The sequence below is a fragment of the Rhinolophus hipposideros genome, assembly GCF_964194185.1.
Source record: "Rhinolophus hipposideros genome assembly, chromosome: 6".
Taxonomy (NCBI): Eukaryota; Metazoa; Chordata; class Mammalia; order Chiroptera; family Rhinolophidae; genus Rhinolophus; species Rhinolophus hipposideros.
The window spans coordinates 89,909,616-89,928,127 of NC_138052.1; positions in this window are offsets into that span (position 1 = coordinate 89,909,616).

The following is an 18,512-nucleotide window of genomic DNA, read 5'->3' on the forward strand; positions in this document are numbered from 1 at the left end:
AACTTACTTTTTCCACTTAAATGTATTTTTTAATGATTTATCCATGTTGATCCATATAGGACTTCTCTGTTTATTCCAACTGTGAGGTAGTGTATTAATTAAGAAATGTGGAAGGAGGTCACCAAGAGGATGTGACCCCCTCCCTCTGCAATGCCTTGCAGGTTGACCGATGTGGTGGACCCCAGTAATCGGAGGCCCCTCACCCCCTCTCCTGTTCTTGGAGTATATATTTTGCCCACAGTTCCCACAGTGAGAGCAGGTTTCCACAACACAGCCTTGAGAGAGTAAGATGTTGTTGAGACCATCTGGGTGGTGTATGTGACTGGACCCAGTTGAGGCATCTATATAAACTTTCAGGATTGTGGCCACAGCTACAAAGATCTATTTTAGCAACCACCAAAGACAAACCTCCTAGGTATGTAATTCCCTCGCTTATTACACTTGCCACTGCCAATCTGGAGTGGTCTGCCTCTTTCTTCAATCTTTCCTTGCCTTCTATGTATGGGGCCAATTTCAGATTTCACCCCAGAAGCTCCCAAGGTTGCTTCACACCAAGAGACTGCTATAGTGGGGTAAGTGGAATTATAAGATGATCCCCAAGATCCCCAAACCCTATAAATGTCCTGTATAATCCCCAGGACTATGGATGCCACAGGTTTTATGCCTATGATTGGATTAGTTTAAATGGCCTTGGTTGACTTAAAAATGGTGATTATCTGGGTGCGCCTGGTTTAATCACAAGTGCCTTTTAAATCTGGGTCTAGAGGTCAGAGACACATGTAGTCAGAGATTGATAGCACAAGAAAGATGTTATGTGCCATTTCTAGTTTGAGGAGGATGGGGCCACAGGGCAAGGAATGCAGACAACTTCTAGCAGCTGAAAATAGCCTCTGGCTGACAACCAGCAAGAGAACAGGAACCTCAGTCCTATTACCATGAGGAACTGAAGTCTGCTAACAACAAGAATGAGCTTGGAAAGAGATTTTTATTTTCCCCAGGATCTTCAGATAGGGACTTAGCCGAGTCACCTTGATTTCAGCCTTGGGATACCTGAGCAGAAAACCCAGTCATACTGCACCAGACTTCTAACCTACGGAAATCGTGGGGAAATACATTCCTGTTGTTTCAAGCCACTAGGTTTGTGGTAACTTGTTACACAGCTATAGAAAAGAAATATAAGCAGTAACAATAACAATGTTAAAATTTGATAATCTTGGAAATAGATATAATTTTTTTCTGGACTTTTCTATGTGCTGGAATCTTTTTATGATTTTAAAGAAGTGGAGGTTGTAACATTGAGGGGAAACGTCTACTGACTATACAAGGACCAAAGGATTTGGGGTAAAGAGGGTGTGACTTATGGAAAGTGACAGTAGACCTTGCCCTCCCTGGCCCACTCTGCCTCCATCTTATATCAGCATCTTGTCTTCCCAGGATTGTTTTACTTGATAAAATTCCCCCAAGTTAAAGTTCAGGTTTCAATTTAGATTTTCTTCTCTGGTACTTAATATAGCATATATTTTATGTGTAAAAATACATGTCTCTCTTTGGAATAGCTAGAGTCAGGCAAATAGATAATTATACTCAGATGTTAATATATGGCAAGTGTCTCATTCGGGAAAGAGTCAGGAAACATGAGTAACTCTTCCTCTAGAAGAAGGAAAATGGACTGGGAAAAACAGCTCCAACGCGTTAATGACAAAGCCTGACTTACTAAGGAATAGGGAGACTGGGAAATAATTAGCCATTCAAAAATAATTTTGGAATTCTAAAATTGAAAGGTAAACATGCTGTGGTAAAATAAATCCAATAATAAAAGTTAATGATGTGAAAAGGGTCATAAACAAATTGTGGGAATGATTTCAGAAGGAAAACCAGGTCAACAAGAGGCTATCATTCTTGAATTCACCCTAAATTTAATTTTAAAAGGCAATACGATGCTTTCCCTTTTTTTCTATGTGCACTATAAACTCAATTAAAGTCAATGGGAGTTATGACCAGTGTTTCTAAATCACTGCCTCTTGGAGTCTAATTATTTTGAATGAGTTGTTAAGCAGCAAACTTCCTGGTTGGTAATAAGCAGGAAAACACCCCTATTCATGTTACATTAGATTTTAAGAAAACATTTCTAAGGATATTTCTATAACAGATTTTTCCCTTACTGTCCAAATTAAAGAAGCCTGAATTGTTTTCTACATGTGACAAAAGTTTTCATTCTGACAGAATTGTTTACTTAACTTTTTTAATGTTATAAAATTCCTGTTCCAGGATATTTTGCCTTTAATGGGTAATTGCCATTTGTAAAGTCAGGAATTTGGAGTGACAGACTTCCATGTGTTCATCTTTCATAAATGTCACATAAGTATGTGACTCCTTAATTCTTATTATTTACCTCTTGGGTGTATAATTTTTGAGATAATTTTTGAGATCTCTACAAAGTGAAATATAAAGCCCAAGCTAACATTTCCCTGGGACCTAAGACACGCTTAGGGCAAGTTATTCATTTATTAAGTATTCACCGGGGCATTGGTGTCCCCAGCAACTAGGCCAGGATCAGGCCAGAGCAAACTGTCCAAAATCATTTGCTGAGTTCAGGGCCACTTCCAACTTGCCGGGTACTTGCCTGGCTCCCGGATGTGGCGACATTTGATATAATACTAAACATATACAGACACATACATGGACACATGAACTACCTACTTATGAAATCTTGTTCAAGTGTCAAAGAGGCACATCCTGATTATATTCACTGGTGACATTTTAGTGCACAGACATATTAGGAAATGAGGAAGCAGGGATGTTTGTCTCAGTAGTGGAGGAGTCATTCTTGGCCCCAGTTTCTCTAATACTGGGACATGTTATAAACCTCTTAGAGGAACATGCACCCCAGCTATTTTAAGGAAAAAATTCAAGGTCTGGAGATCCACCTTTTCTCAGGTCACTTATGCATACTTTCCAAGGCAGAAGTTCTGGTTCAATTGGTTTATCAAAGAGAGAACACTGAGCATATTTTTGGGCTAACGAGACTCCTTTTTATTATTACATGATAGCCCATGGCTTTTAGGAGGTCATCCTGTCTATCAAGTCGCAGAAATACCCACTCAGCCCTTGCATGTTCCAAAAATCATGTATTTGACCATGAATATACTCATTCCACTTTGACAGGGCGGTACCCACGTAACACACCATGTTACGTGGTGGGTTAAGTCACGGCAGCAGGACCTACCATGGCCTCAGGGCTCACAATCTATGGATTCTGCAGTGCTTGAAATAAACAGTACAACTACACCTGTCAATAACTGAACGACAACAACAAAGATAATTTTAAGCTGACAATAAGTGGATCAATTGATATTATGAAATGGGGAGAAAAAATAATTAAAGAAAGGCAAGGAAGGAAGTCTTAAAGAAGCGGTGGTAAATTCAATTCTGTATAGAGGCTACGTAGGTAACGTAAATGTATAAATCTGGACAGGTGTAAAATGAATGTGAAAAATGTAGCCTGTTTGAACAGGAGAGTGGGTGTCCTAGTAAAAGACATTTAAATAGAAATATTGCTATGAAACCAGACACTGTGTGGACCATCTTCTGTTGGGTTCAGCTCACTGACTTTCATTCTGAACAACTGTACCGAATGTCCAGAGGAAAGCTGGAAAAGAAAGCTAAACTACCGGAGGCATTTATGACATCATTTTTCCAAGTGATTATAAGGCCAGAGAAGATGTCTGCCATTTCCTTCCTCCTCTATTCACTCCCTATTCTTTTTGTCTTGGCCAGGTTTCTAAGCCCAGGGTTCACCTACACTTTTACTTCCAAGGGGTCTGTTCACTGGTGGGTTCTTTTCTATTCAGAAGTTTTGTAGTGGTTTGTTGTCCTTCACCACTGGAAACAAAACATGTTGTTGAGTTCCCAAGGACTCCACTCTATAACAGCAACCATATCCCCACAAGGGAAGGCTCGGTCTTGCTCAGCTATCATCACCCTACTTTTGCACTTGATCCCAGAGGTACTGAGTGTCTTAGCTTTCAGTTTATTGAAAATACAATCATGGTTTTTATTGAAGTGCCCTCCCATGACTCTTAACTTCTCTAAGTAAGAACATTCAGAGCTAGAGGGCGGATAAGAAATTGAAGTGGGTCACAATTAAGTGTAAAAGGCACTGCCCCTCTTCGCTCTTTTGGTGTTTGGATTTGTTTTAGGCTATAGAAAGCAGAGGACATACCACATCCTGCACCTCAGGACTTTGGGTTTCTTAGAACAGTATTCACAAATAGTAGCATAGCTGGATGTGTTTTATAATTTTATTTTTTCAAAATTTTACTGTAAAAACTTTCAAATACATAGTCTGCAAAATTGAAAAAATAATGTAGTGGGCATTAATATACTCAATTCATTGATTCTACATTTTACCATAATTGTTTTGTCACACCTCTATCTTTCTAGCCATTCATCAATCCATCTTATTTCTGATGTATTTCATACATTATAGATATTAGTATACTTTTCTTTCTTTTGTTTTGGTTTATTTGGACTTTTTAATTATAGAACTAATACATGCTTGTTATTTAAAAAATCAGAAGAAAACATATAAAATAAAAAGCAGAGCCTTCACCATCTTTGTTCTTCTTCCAACCTCATTCTCGAGATGTAACCAGTTATTAGTTTAGTCTTAATTTGCTGTGCATAACCTCCCAAACTTTTCTTTATGCATATACAAGTTTTTTGGTTTGTTTTGTTTTAACAGAAATGGGGTTAAAGTATACAGATTTTTCTGCCCCCTGATTTTTTTCTTAATGAAAAATATCATGGCTATTTTTTCATGTCAGCACACATAAATGAACTCTTTATTCTTAATGTTCATTTGGATATTTTTCACTTGTTTACCCTCGCAAAGAGCATATCTGTGGATACCCTCTTCCTTACATCTTTGAGCACTTATGCATATATTTCTATGGGGGAGAATGCTGGAAATAGAATTGATGGGCTTTCAAATTTTCTTTCTTTTTATTTTTTTTGCAATCCAACATGAGTTTATTAAAAGACAGGTTATGCTGCAGGGAGGGAAGTGTAGTAAACTGCTCACTAATTAATGGAAAATTAATTAATGAGACCTAAACTTAGTATACTTTTCTACGGATACTTTAGTGTGTCTATGTTAATGACAGTTCAATATTTGTTTAGAATGTTTGTATTTTGATGTAAAATTTACATGCGATGAAATGCACAAATCTTAAGTATATACATTTGCTGAGTTTTGACAAATCCATCCATCTGTGTAACTCATACTCCCTCATCACCTTAGAAAGTTTCCTCCTACCTCTTTCCTGTCAATCTCCACCTTAGGCTTGCCAAAAACTACTGTTGTAATTAATTTTTACCTTAGATTGGTTTCAGGTCACTCAGGTCATATGGTAGGTGTACCTGTTTTGTAAAGCTTCTTTCACTAAGCATGTTGTAAAATTCATCTGTGCTGTCGTATGCATCCATAGTTTGTTTCTTTTTATTATTCCATGATAGCCCACATTTTACCCAATCTTCTATTGATGTAGCTGGGCTGTTTACAATTTTTAGAAATGCTGCTTCGTAATATCCTACAATTTCATAGCCCCTCCAGCAATGTATGAGAGTTCTGGTTGCTTCATATTCTTGCTAAAGTTTGGTGTCATAAGTCATTCTTCAATGTTAGCCCTTTATATAAGAGTGCAGTGTTATTTCGTTTTATTTATTTGTGTATTTATTTATTTATTTATTTATTTATTTTCATGTTCCCGATGACTAATGATATGGAGTATTTTTTCTTGGGCTTACTTTCTTCCCTGCCTCCCACGACTCCCCCAGGTTTACTTTCAATTCATATAACTTCTTTGGTGATGAGTCTGTTTAAATCTCTTGCCCATTTTAAAATTTGGTGTGTGTGTTATTATTGAATTTGAGGTGTTCTTTATGTATCCTAGACATCAGCCTTTTGTCAGATAACATGTGTTTCTAGCTGGATTGTTTAAATAGGCCATTGTTTAAATAGGTCACTTCATTATACCATTAGTCCAACCACTCGTGAACCTCAGGACTCTTACTAGGATGAACAAACCCCTTGTCATTAGCTTACTGTCTCACTTCTTTTGAATTTAGTTATTTTGGCCTCAAAAGTACACATAAAAGCTTTATAGATTCCTCTTTAAGACCACACATAACAGTTGGGAGATGTCTGTCCTTTCTAAGCTAGTAGATTTCGTTTAACCTGAATCACCCATTTGAAAAGTTGGGAGAAAAATGAAATGAGAACTGAAATAACTTAGTAAATACCAATCAACATCTCATATTTACAGTTTATAATTTATAAGGCCTTCATATATACGATTATTATTTCCATTTGATACTCCTTGATGTGTCTTCAGGTAAGCTCTACTGGACAGATGCATTAACTGATCCTTCGTGAAGATGAGGCCTTGCTCAAGACCGTTCAGCGGGTCAAAGGAAAAGTCAAATTCAGTTCTTTTGACCCTGCCCTTCAACACTGCCTGGCACTATAGCTGAAATGCATCCTGGTGGTGAGTGTCAAGATTAGGGCTAAAGGGTCAGCATCTTCTTATCTTCCAGGTGATGAAGACACCAAAGATGAGCCCCATTACTAAGTTATTAATACTGAGTTGCCAGTCTCTGCTACAGGCCTCCATCCTGTGTTCCATTTTTATGAATACAGGGTATGTTTTGTGATATATTTTGTCGAATTAAAGGCAACTCAACTGATCAAAAAACATAGTGACCAGGATTCTGGTCACATTCTCTTTTTAGTTTTAGTAGTATGAGGATTTCTACATGCTGGAAAGAAAACCACACAGTTTGGGTTAGTTCCTCAAGGGCTTATTTTTAGCAAAAGCTATTCAGATGATATGCAGGAGACATTTGCTAAGATAAAGTTATTCTCATGGCATGAATCAGCTTATTGCTGCTCACAGCCTTTAAAAATAATGGGTTCTTTACGTTTGTTGGATTTATTTGAACACATTAAAGCATTTTCCAAAGCGAATGTCAGTTTGAAAAATTAGTCTCTCCACATGTTTAGTAATGGAAGGGAAATGCACAAGTGCACCATCATCAGCAAATGTCCAAGGGTTTCTCTCATGAAGCCTTGCCATTGCATCAGAGCAGGTGAAAGGATTAGAGGTCTTAATTCCTGCTTCTAATTCTGTTTCCACCAAAGCTTTAAATCTTTACTATCGCGTAGGAATCTTGCATTTTGGTAATCTTTGCTGAATCAGTCATGTGTTTTGAACGATCACAAAAGCTCCGTATAGAACAGTCTTATCCTTTGCATCTCTCTCCTCCTTCCAACCCCAGGCCCACTGAAAGTAGGTTAGTTAAACTAGATCAAACAGAAGTGTAAATAATTGAAACTGGGCTCCCACAGGAGTGATTGAAGTCCTGTTGTAAAGCCAGCAATATGACTGGGTAGCAAACTGTTTTGTGGTTTCATTTTCCCTTAAGTAAAGTGTTTTCTTTTCCTTGACCATGCTTCTTGAGAAAGCCTTGCACATCGTAGGTATTCAAAAGCCATCTACCAATTGAATTTAAATCTATTCTTTCTGGGGGAAGCAGAATGACTTTTTCTTCTTTCCCCCCTCTCCCAACTCCTCTAAATATTCAAAACATTGGATTCGAGTTTTATACAGGTTTCTGAACGGGGGTCAATGGATAGAATTTAAGGGATCTGTGCACCTGTGTGGAAAACTATTATATATTTTTTATGACTAATCTTTCATGACCAGTTAGCATTTCCTTCTATTGTGAATACAAGCATCCTATTAAAAATATAGTATAACTAACCGTATTCCTGAATATTTGCCACCAATAGAAATCACAGATATTTTCAAATTATAAGTTTTTGTAAATATTTTGAAATATCATTTATATTTCAAAATTATTAGGCTCCCTAGAAGGTATTTTTATTTATTGCTTTCAAGCACATATAATACAATATCACATTTTAATTATTTTTAGCATGTTAATAAGCAGATTTCAATCTATTCAGTTTCCTTAGTAATCTTACAGGTCTTATGGATTTGAACAGGGCCAGAACTAGGTATAACCTAGAGAGTGACTGTTTCTGTGAGAGTGAGGTGCCAAAGGTATAACCTTTAGGAAAGCATTCTCAGGTCTGTACAAGTGCAGAACTGGCATTTCCAACTATCCGAGAGTGAAAATCTTCAATTTTGCACCCTCAGTACCTCCTTTATCTCTCCATAGTCCAGGTCTTTATTTGAAAATGTTGTGCCGAGAGGGATTCCCTTCTGAGCTGTCATTCTTTAGTGCCCTCTTCCTGCAGCCGGGTCTCACGTACTCGTGAGACTTGTGTCGTGTTTGGGGAGAAGGAAGGGGTGTGGCGTCCAGAGGAGAGTGTCTGTGCTCACACCCAACTGCCTCTCATTGTTTGGGAGACAGAACAACAGCCACGGAGGCCACTGTGGCCAGCGGTTCTGAGCGGTGGCCAAGTGCCAAGTAAGAGGCAGCCCCTGGGACTGAGCTCCTGGGGTAACAGAACATACCACTACTACGCTGATGATTATTGTCATCTTTGAAAAGAACCTCTCAGAAGGGATTCAGGTAAACCAGCCCTTTCTGAAAATCTACTGGCAGTAGCTGGGTCCAGCCCTAAACCCCGCAGCGAAGTGGGTTCATTAGGGATGTCATCCAGGAGGGCTTGTTCCTTTAAGAGCTAAGTGAGCCCTTAAAAACAGACAACTTTCTCTGGCTGGTAGCAGAAGGGAAAGTTAGAGACACTTAAAACACGAGGGGATTTGATATGCTGTTGCTAACCTGAAAGTGGAGGGCTGGCAAGAAGGGTGAGTGGTCTCCAGCTGAGAGAGACCCCATTTGGCATCCAGCAAGAAAACATGAGACTTGGTTCTTACAGCTGCAGGACTGGATCCTTCTGACAACCGGAATGGGCTGGAAAGCAGATTGCCCTTCCGAGTTTTCAGGGGAGCACTCAGCCCCAGATGACACCTTGATTTCAGCCTGGGACACCCTGATCAGAGGCTGCAGTCTCACTGTGTCAGAGTGCTGACCTACAGAACTGTGAGGGTGCTGTTTTCAGCTGCTAAATTTGTAGCAATTTGTTATACAACAGTAGAAAATGAACACAGGAGTGGACCCCTGAAAACGGGGGCGGAATGAAATGATGCAATTAAATTAAGCTTTTCACCCCACTGAAGTGTTCTGTTACAGACTTCCTCAAACGCTGTGTTTCCATCTCTGCCCTTTGTCAAGCTTCTATTTACGGTACATAATCCCTACTGAATATCTGCAGGTCAACTGGCATGCAAAGAAAAAGAGCTAGCTAGCTCTAAGGATTTTCCTGTCCAACCAAAAATAGATTTAATCTTAACAAAAAATACATATATTCAGTTTAATCAGAATTCTATTTCCTAAGTAAAAAAAAAAAAAAAAACTAAATAAAAATTGCTCCAAACAGAATCATTGTGTTGTACACATCTAACTAATGTAATGTTATGTCAATTATACCTTAATAAAAATTGGCTCCAAACAATGAGGGAGAATTACTGGATAACGACAATGAAAAAAATGTAATAGTCAAGTCTTAACCCCCGTTAAGACTCCAGGTCCATTCATCTCCAGTTCCCTTGGTGTGCTTCTCTTTTTTGTGCTGGCTTAATTCTCTAGCTGCTTCACCATAACTACAAGATGGGTGCAAGCAACAAGAATAGTTAATATCTTTCTCATTCCCATCCTTGTGGAAACAGCATTGTTTTACCAAAATAGCTAACTAACTAGCTAACTAAATAAATAAGTATAAAAACTCTTGTTGATGTTAGGATTGGAAAAGAGGGAGGTATTTATAGATTATGCAACCAACAAACACCCAACATATTAGTATATAGTCAAGTATATCACTGTTTATAGTCAGAATATGACCCACTCCAGTTATTTTGTGTTTTCTTATGGCATTTTGAAAATGAAGTCAATTTTTAAAAACTCGGTGAATATTTATTGGATCTCTTAATAGGAAAAGACTTTTAAGTATAAGAGCAATGGGTAAAATGAAAGAGAAGAATGTCACATTATTATACATATTTGAATTAGGAAACGTAGTTGAAAGAAATATGATGAAGAATTCATATTCATTAAAATTGCAATGTATTTACATAACCTGTAAAACAATAAACCACCTTCTAGGAGACATAGGTGGTGCCTGGCTCCACTTTGCTTTCTAATACTGTGGGAGTGAAGCCATACCCTCTTGCCCTCACCCAAGCATTGCACTCAAGACAAGCTGGAAGTGCCAGTCCCAACCTCCTTCCATCCCTAACCACAGACAGCAGGAGTCCTCCTGGAAATATCGCAGCTCCCAAGTCCATGGGTGGAATGGTTGGGAATGAGAACCTACTCAAAAACAGACCCTTAATCAGCTCCCTTCACTCCTCTGTCTCCTTTTCTCAGACCAGGTTTTCTGGGATTACCCACAAATCTCACTGTTTCCACTCAAACACCACTTTTAGGAGAAAGTTCCGATGAGAGCCAAAAAGAAGATACACCTTGATAATAACTTTAGAAAGTAAATAAACAAATCACAAAACCCAGTCTTCCCCTCATGTGTTTCAGTGCTTGGTTTTTATCCACTGTGCTGAAACATTGTTTTGAACACTCCTCTGTGTGCGTTTCATAGCAGCCTAAAGTACTGCATGTGTTATGAACCGGTCTCGAGCCTCTTCTCTACTCACCTGTCAGTGATTCATCTAAATAGTAAATACTGACTAGGGTGCTGTCCTGCTAAGCCTGAGGAGGCTGGCTGACTGTGCTCTGGACAGGCTCCCGCGATATATGCCTTTCTTTGCACTAGACCAGTAAAAAAACAAAAATAAGATTAAGAAGAGTAAATATGAAAAACAACTTTACTTCCCAGTTAATAAAGAAATGAACATTTAAGGAAATCCTATTTTTCACTTAGATTGTCCAAGATTACGAAACAAAGCTCAGTGTTATAATGGACATATTCATAGAATTCTCCCATATTCTGCTGATGAAAATACAAGTCAACACAATTATCAAAGGAGATTTGGCAAAAGTATATGTTCATATATTTTAAAAAATCTTTATGATGTTCAATTCAGTATATCCACTTCTATTCATTCTTATTTATCTATTTGAAAATGGCGTCTAGTAAATTAGAAAATACCCTGATTAATTGCATCCTTGGTACTTAGTGTAAAATGAGAGAGAGAGGAAAACCTATGTACAGGCTCTCAGAGTGTTAATGATGTTAAAGGAGCCTTGTAAGAGTGGGGGTGGGGTTAATGAATGATTAGACAAAGGTTTCTTGGATTTGCTTACCTTTCCTCTTCACCTACTCCTCTTGGCTCTCATGCTGCACTGGCCTCGCTGCCCTGGTTCTGATGCTCACCATTGCTTAAGACTTGGCATCTTTTTCTCTTGGCCTGATTATGGATCTTGAGTCTTCCTGAGCTATGATATATTTCTGGCATGGCCTACCTATTCTTTCCCAAATGTCTGACTTGGATCCCACCCAGTTTTCAATGTCACTCCTCCCCACAATTCAATGGTAACCCACTCTGTATTGTGACACATTGTCACCCAAACTATTGTTCCATTGACTACAATGCACCATCATGTCTAAATACCATGTACCATTTTAATATTTTACAATTAGTGCAGTAAATGATATTGGGTGGGATGCAGGTCGATAACTGTAAATTGAAAAACTGCATACATTTTATGCATGTATTTTCCAGAATGTAAGAAGTAGATTTTTCTTACACACTGGGCATTGACTTCTTATATCTGCAGATAATCATTCTTAACTCTGACAATCACCAATAAATGGTAGGGGCTGATATTGCCTGTACCAGGGCAGACGGTCCCTCATTCTTTAGTGGCTACAGTGCCACTATTGTGAGGATTCAATAACATCAAGCATGCAAAGTGTTCTGCAAATTTTGGATCAGCACATCCATGGATGTTTTATTATTATGTTTTAGATATTATAGAGTCCGTGTGCATGATTCTATCTTCTAGAGAGATGCTGAACAACTATTCATAATGCTGAACATGGGTCAGAGCTTCCAGTCATTTTTATTCAGATAATCATGTATGCTTTTGATCCCCTTGCTCTCTTACACAAAATTGACTAATGTCATTTAATAAAGCTTTTCGTTTCATCTGGTACTTTCAAATACACAAAGAACCACTATTTTTCATTTTTAAAAGTAGAGAATCATTAGAAATTATCAGTGATAGGTATAGGTAATTGAATTGCTGGGATAAAATAATATTACTAATAAACAACTCATGGCACATGTTAAAATGAACTCATTATATGCAGACTATAATTATAAGGCATGGGAAATCACATGCGGAGGGTATCTCCATAGTAAGGTAAATAACTGTCTCACTCAGAACTGATTTGCTAAAACACTATCTGGAAAACCAATAAATATTCATTATTCATATTAAATGCAAAATTCTGTCAGTAGAAGATTATCTCTTTCAAGGTCACCTGTACTGAAAAGCACAAAGAAGAAGCAGCATAGATCCACTTATGAGTATTTAGGTTTCTGTGAAAACAAAAAGTTTTGACCTTTAGCAATTCCTGTCTCTCCTCTATTCCATTTGCAAGTGGAATTTTGGATTTTCTGACTCCTTTTGCTTTACATATATTAATATATTGTAAACATAAAGTGCAAATAGCTTGATGAAAATACCTGGAAAGGATAAAAATCTATGTGAATACAAAGATGTTCATACCTCATTATTTCTAGTAGTTAAAAAAAATACTGTTTTTGACATAAAACATTAAATATCTCCCAAAGCATTTTCAATCTGTAAACGCTATTCAAACCATATCGTTCTATCATAGATATAACAGAAAAATCTAAATATGCATTCACTGGGCATCATATATTGAAACATGAAGCCAAATGCAGTCTTTAGATACGTCGAGATTTTTGATCATGTTCATTGACGTCAGCATGACACACTTGTAGAGTGAAAATTGCCTAAGGTTTGATCCCTAAAATCCATCACTAACCCAAAGACATCACTTAAATATATTTGTACCAGGGAGATCAATACACATCACTGGACAGTTTATGTAGTGTTAAATGTGACAGATTCATTTACATATAATAAAAAGTGAATTTCCATTTTAAAAAGCTGGCAATCCATTTAAAAACCTGTTTATTTTCACAACAGATTTAAACCCTCTTTTACCTTCTTGGAATCAATGCCCTTTGAGGCTGATACCTACATTTCTGTTCACCAAGATGAGAGTCCAAGCTTGGAGCCCAACTTCCTGGCATTTCTTTGAACAGAATGTGCGCAGCAGTTCTGATCATCAGCTGCAATGACATCTGTAAATCTGGTTCAGTGACATTTCTGCGCCTCCCTGTAGACACCAGAACATCTTGGTAGGTGGCCAGTCAGTCAAGCACGAGTGAATCCCTGAGGTGTGTGGCTGCCATGAGTAAACCCATCATTTCCAAACCTGGGCTTCAGCAAAATTTCATTTTCCTACCTAGGAACCTAGGACAGTTTAATTTTTTCCTCATCAATGATTCATCTGTAATTTATATGGTGGAGGTAAGATTATTTCCTGCTTATTTTCAAAATACTCAGACAACTTAGCCAAACCATTTTATAATAATATATTAATTTCACATAATTTTGAGATAATTTTTACCTTTTGCATTTTAACATGTTTACATATATGGTGGAATAAATCTTCTCTCACCACAATATTTTCCCCCAATTGTAGTTTTCTATTAGTGACTAAAGTTCTAGGTGAATTTTAGAATGATTTTGTTAATATAGTATATAATTGCAATTTTGCTTAGCATTGTTCACTCCAATGTAAGCGCCACAAAATAATTTAGGAAGCACTCCAGTCTTTTCAGCATTTATTCCTTTCATCTCCGTAGAAGCATATCATTTTTTAATATGTCAGTAAAACTTCCTCCTTCATGTTTATAAGGTTATCCTTGGACCTTTCCATGTCATATTTTCATAATTTTTGAATGAAATTTTTATATTCAATTCATAAAGAATGGGATCTTTTGGATCTTAAGAGAGGTAGAATTGTCTTGGGAGGTGCCTTGGCAAAAGATGGCGTGAAAGATAGAATGATGCTTTTCTTACCTATTGGTCCTTGTGTTATAAAGAGGAGAGATGAAGACAGAAATTGAAGGACCTGTTTCATGGCATAACGGAGACAAGGGCTCATAGCCAGATATGCTTTGGTTCTTAGAGATAGCATGCAACTGAGAGGGTAGAGGGCCTCTGTGAAAGCCTGCAGCTAGCTGACATCTTGGCAGTGGGAACTCCTGGGAATTAGCACCTAGAAGGTCTGCTGCTTTGAGGGACAGATTATGTGGTGTGGGAATCCATGTGTTAATAATACAAGACACTAAGTTGTGGCAGCCATGTGGAGTGGAGCCATCAAGAGAAGTAGAATGGACCTGAGTAACGGAGTTAAGAGAAAATTCTGAAGCAGCCAGGACAGAATGGAGGATGTCAGGGGTAAGCAATCAAAGGGAGGGAGATTTTTCTATAGTCTAACATGTGTTGTTGTTGTTATTATTGTTATTATTAGTATTATACTAATATCATTAGTATTTTACTGGAGCTGTATGAACATGTGTCATCAAGAGATGCACATTCCAAAGCAGATGAAGAAACTCTGGTCTAAGCGCAGCTCTATAACTAGATAAATAGATACTGGTCAGCAAGCTGTCCTTTGAGGGGGTATTTTAAAGTTTTCTGCCTGGGCCAAGAGAAGCTATCTTTTTTCCTCTTTCCTGCTCGGAGTTGTCTTTCCCTTCTCCATACAGAAAGGAAATGAGAGGAGAATGGTCACAGCCAAGGTAACTTCATTGCAATAAAGTAAGAATTCATCTAATTAATCAAAATGAATAAAGGCTAATTAATAAAAATCTTCCGATGGGGCAATCAATGACATTCAATTCAATTCAATTCAATTCAATTCAATTCAGTTCAGTTCAATTCAATTCAATTCAATTCAATTCAATTCAATTCAATTCAATTCAATTCAATTCAACAAATGTTTGTTGGACATTTTGTACCAAGCACTCAGCTAGAAACAGTCTGTGATTCTTTCTAACCTTCTAAAAAAAATAAATAAGCCTTTTTCTTTTTATCATTGACCAGCACAGCTAATGTGCTTACATTTCGCTATATACTAACCCTTAGCAATTCCCTAACAACCTTCAAATAAACAAGCTTTTGCCACTGGGATTCACAGAACCAAATTCTATGAAAAAGCTTCTTCCTTTTGCCACAAAACCTTTCATCTAAAATGCTTTCGAAGAGAAATAAAATATTTCCAATAAAGGTTTAAATTATTCCTTATCAAGTGCTCTTTTTCATCAGAATATCCAGCATAATATTGTGAACCATAAATGTCTGTTGAATTGAATCTCATTAAGTATAGCAAGTCTGGAAAAAGCTAGCTGAAACAGTACTCTTCTCTTGTATGGTAAGCAGAATAATGTCACCCTCTTACTTCATAACAAAAAAAGGTGTTATGTCATAATCCCTGCAACCTATGAGTATGTTAGAACGCAAGGGAAGAAATTATGGTTGCAGATAGATAGACTTAAGCTTGCTAGTCAGCTGCATGATTTGGAGAGAGTATCCTGGATTATTCAGTTGAGTGCAATGTAATCATAAGGACACTTAAATGGGGGACAAGGAGGCATAAGAGTCAGGACCAAGGATCTGGTACCATGAGAAAGACTCAACCGGCAATGGCTGGCTCTAAACATGGTAGGGGGCTATGAGCCCAGGAATGCAGGCAACCTCTAGAAACTGAAAAAATTAAAAAAAGAGATTCTTTCCTGAATCCTCGAGAATGGAACACAGCCCTTCTGACACCTTGATTTTAACCCAATGCAATCCGTTAGTAACTGTAAGGTAATAACTATTTTTGTGTGGTAATTTGCTACAGCAGCCATGGGAAACACCTTGCATGAAAATAAGTCTTTTTTGTCATAGATGGTATTTACCTAACTCCTGATTGTCCCAACTCATTAACTTAAGATGTGGGTACCTGAATAAACTCCTGCCCTCTACCTGGGAAATTTAATCACTCGTATATATGAACCATTTACTTACCACAATAATCTTGAACTCCATTTGTATGATTTTTTTCTTTGCATCTTCTTCACCCATTACAAATAAACAACCTAACTAGTAACAAAAACAATCTGGCATTTTCATTACCTTATTTGTCACAAATGTTAATTGTCAGTATTTTACACTCTGCCCATGGCCTCCTATCCTTCTAAATTGCTGATGTCCATCTTTCCATTCTGTTTTCCAGGGGTATACTGGTAAACTGGCTCTCAATTTTGTAGTGCTTGCCAATTTCTGTGGCCTAAATACTCCCACCAAAGCGTTTTTGTTTTGTTTTTTCTGTTGTTGTTGTTTTCCAGGTTACCAACATGAAGTCATTAAAATGGAGTTGGAAAGAAAAGTGCCCAATTAATTCTTTCTAGGTTCTAGCCTTCCTTTGTGTTAATATCCCCATTTTCTCTCTCTAAAAAGGTCTAGTTATGGCCTTTCCCTTCTATCATCTTCCTGTTTGCAACTCCTGTGTGATGATATAAATGCGCTCTGTTAGAAGCTCTATCAGCAACCTTACATTACACTCCTTTCCACTCAAGGATACCTCAAGTCTCGAATCAATACAACAATCTACCCTTTTTCTCAAATTTGGGTTTCTGAGATCTGCGTGAATAGGACTCAGCTGGTGGGATTGGTTTCTCTAGAAATGGATGGATTCTCCTTGCTTTTGGGTCCTCAGTGCTGCTGGTCATCACTTTGGCTTTAGCTCTGCTGACTTTTTATTCAATGGCCATTGGAAATCTCAACGGATCTCCTCAAGGAGAGGAGGTGGTTCCACCACCATCATAAGCATTGAAAACCTTGGCATTGGTATTGGCAAAAAAATGCAGACCTTTGGAAAAATCAATCTTATGTTCGGACCTCCCCTAATTTTTTCTTCATTCACCTTCATTTTAATACCTAACCTCCAATTGCAGGGACATTTTTCATCCTGTTTGTGGTCAACTTCTTCACTTTTGCTCATTTTCCCAGGCCTCCCATCTCTAGGAACGTCCTTCCTCAGTGAAATTCTCTCTAAAGCCGTAGTAAGTGCTCCTTCCAGGTTGAATCTCTTTTTTCAGTGTTAAACTTTTTCTGGTCGCTTTCAATTCTGAAAAAATAAATCTCTTTTCAGTTGACATCTTCTTTAGCTATTGTCATATCTTTCTCTCATGTAGGATTCTATAGAGAGTCATTGTACACATGGCAGAGTCTTTTCGCTTTTGGTTCATTTGGAGTTCTCCCTTTATTTTTCATTCACTTCTCAGGTTGTCTTATTGCCCTCTTTCACCCCACATTTATATTGATTGTTCTTTCTCAACCCACAGGTGATATCTCAAATTCGACATTTATTGTACTTGTGTGTATCTCTCTGCCAAATATAATCGTCCATTTCCTCCTTCTCAAAATGTTCAAGTTCTGTGACTTCTATGAAATGTTACTTTACCTTCTTTCCTACTTCTCTTGATCTATCTATCATCTATCTATCTATCTATCTATCTATCTATCTATCTATCTATCTATCTATCTTTCTCTCTCGCTATCTATCTATCATCTATCTATCTATCTATCTATCTATCTATCTATCTATCTATCATCTATATCATCAATCTGTTTAAAGTTGGTCATACAGCAAATAACTCTGTCTTCACTATAATATTCTCCTGGACAATATTATGCACTTATATAGTTTTAACTATCTATTTTTCAGTGAGAATGATGCCCAAATACATAGGTCTATCTTTTCTAATTTTTACAATACTACATGAGAATCTCCAATTTAAAGAATCAAGACCGAAATCATTTTCTTCTCAAACCTATCTGCCTTCCTATGTTACCTGTCATACTTGATGAAACTATTCAGGTAAGAGGCATAGAACTTGCCTTTGAGTACTTTCTTTTCCATGTCCAATCAATCATGCAGCCCTAAATATTTTTGGAATCTATGCATATTTTCCCCTTATTCAGACTTTAATCATGTTCAGTAGAATTATTTCAGTGCTTCCTCACTAGTCTCTCTGCTTCCCCCAAATTCTGCCTCCACACTGCTATTAGGGTATCTAGCTAAAATGTAAATCTTATGATGACACATTTTTATTAGGTTAAGACCATGCTTTGTGACTCTGCATGGCCTACGTGGCGAAGTGTGAGTTTTGATCAGATCCAAAAGACTCACCTGGACCTGGGCGCTTTTTTCTTTACCCCTGCCACACTTTACCTTGAACCCAGTGTTCTGGCAACCCTGAACTTTAGGTCAGTCCCCATTCCCACATGCTTATTTCACTTCTACATTTGTGCAATCTTTCCCCACTACTTGAAGTCCCTTACCCCTTATTTATTTGGTTAACTGCTACATA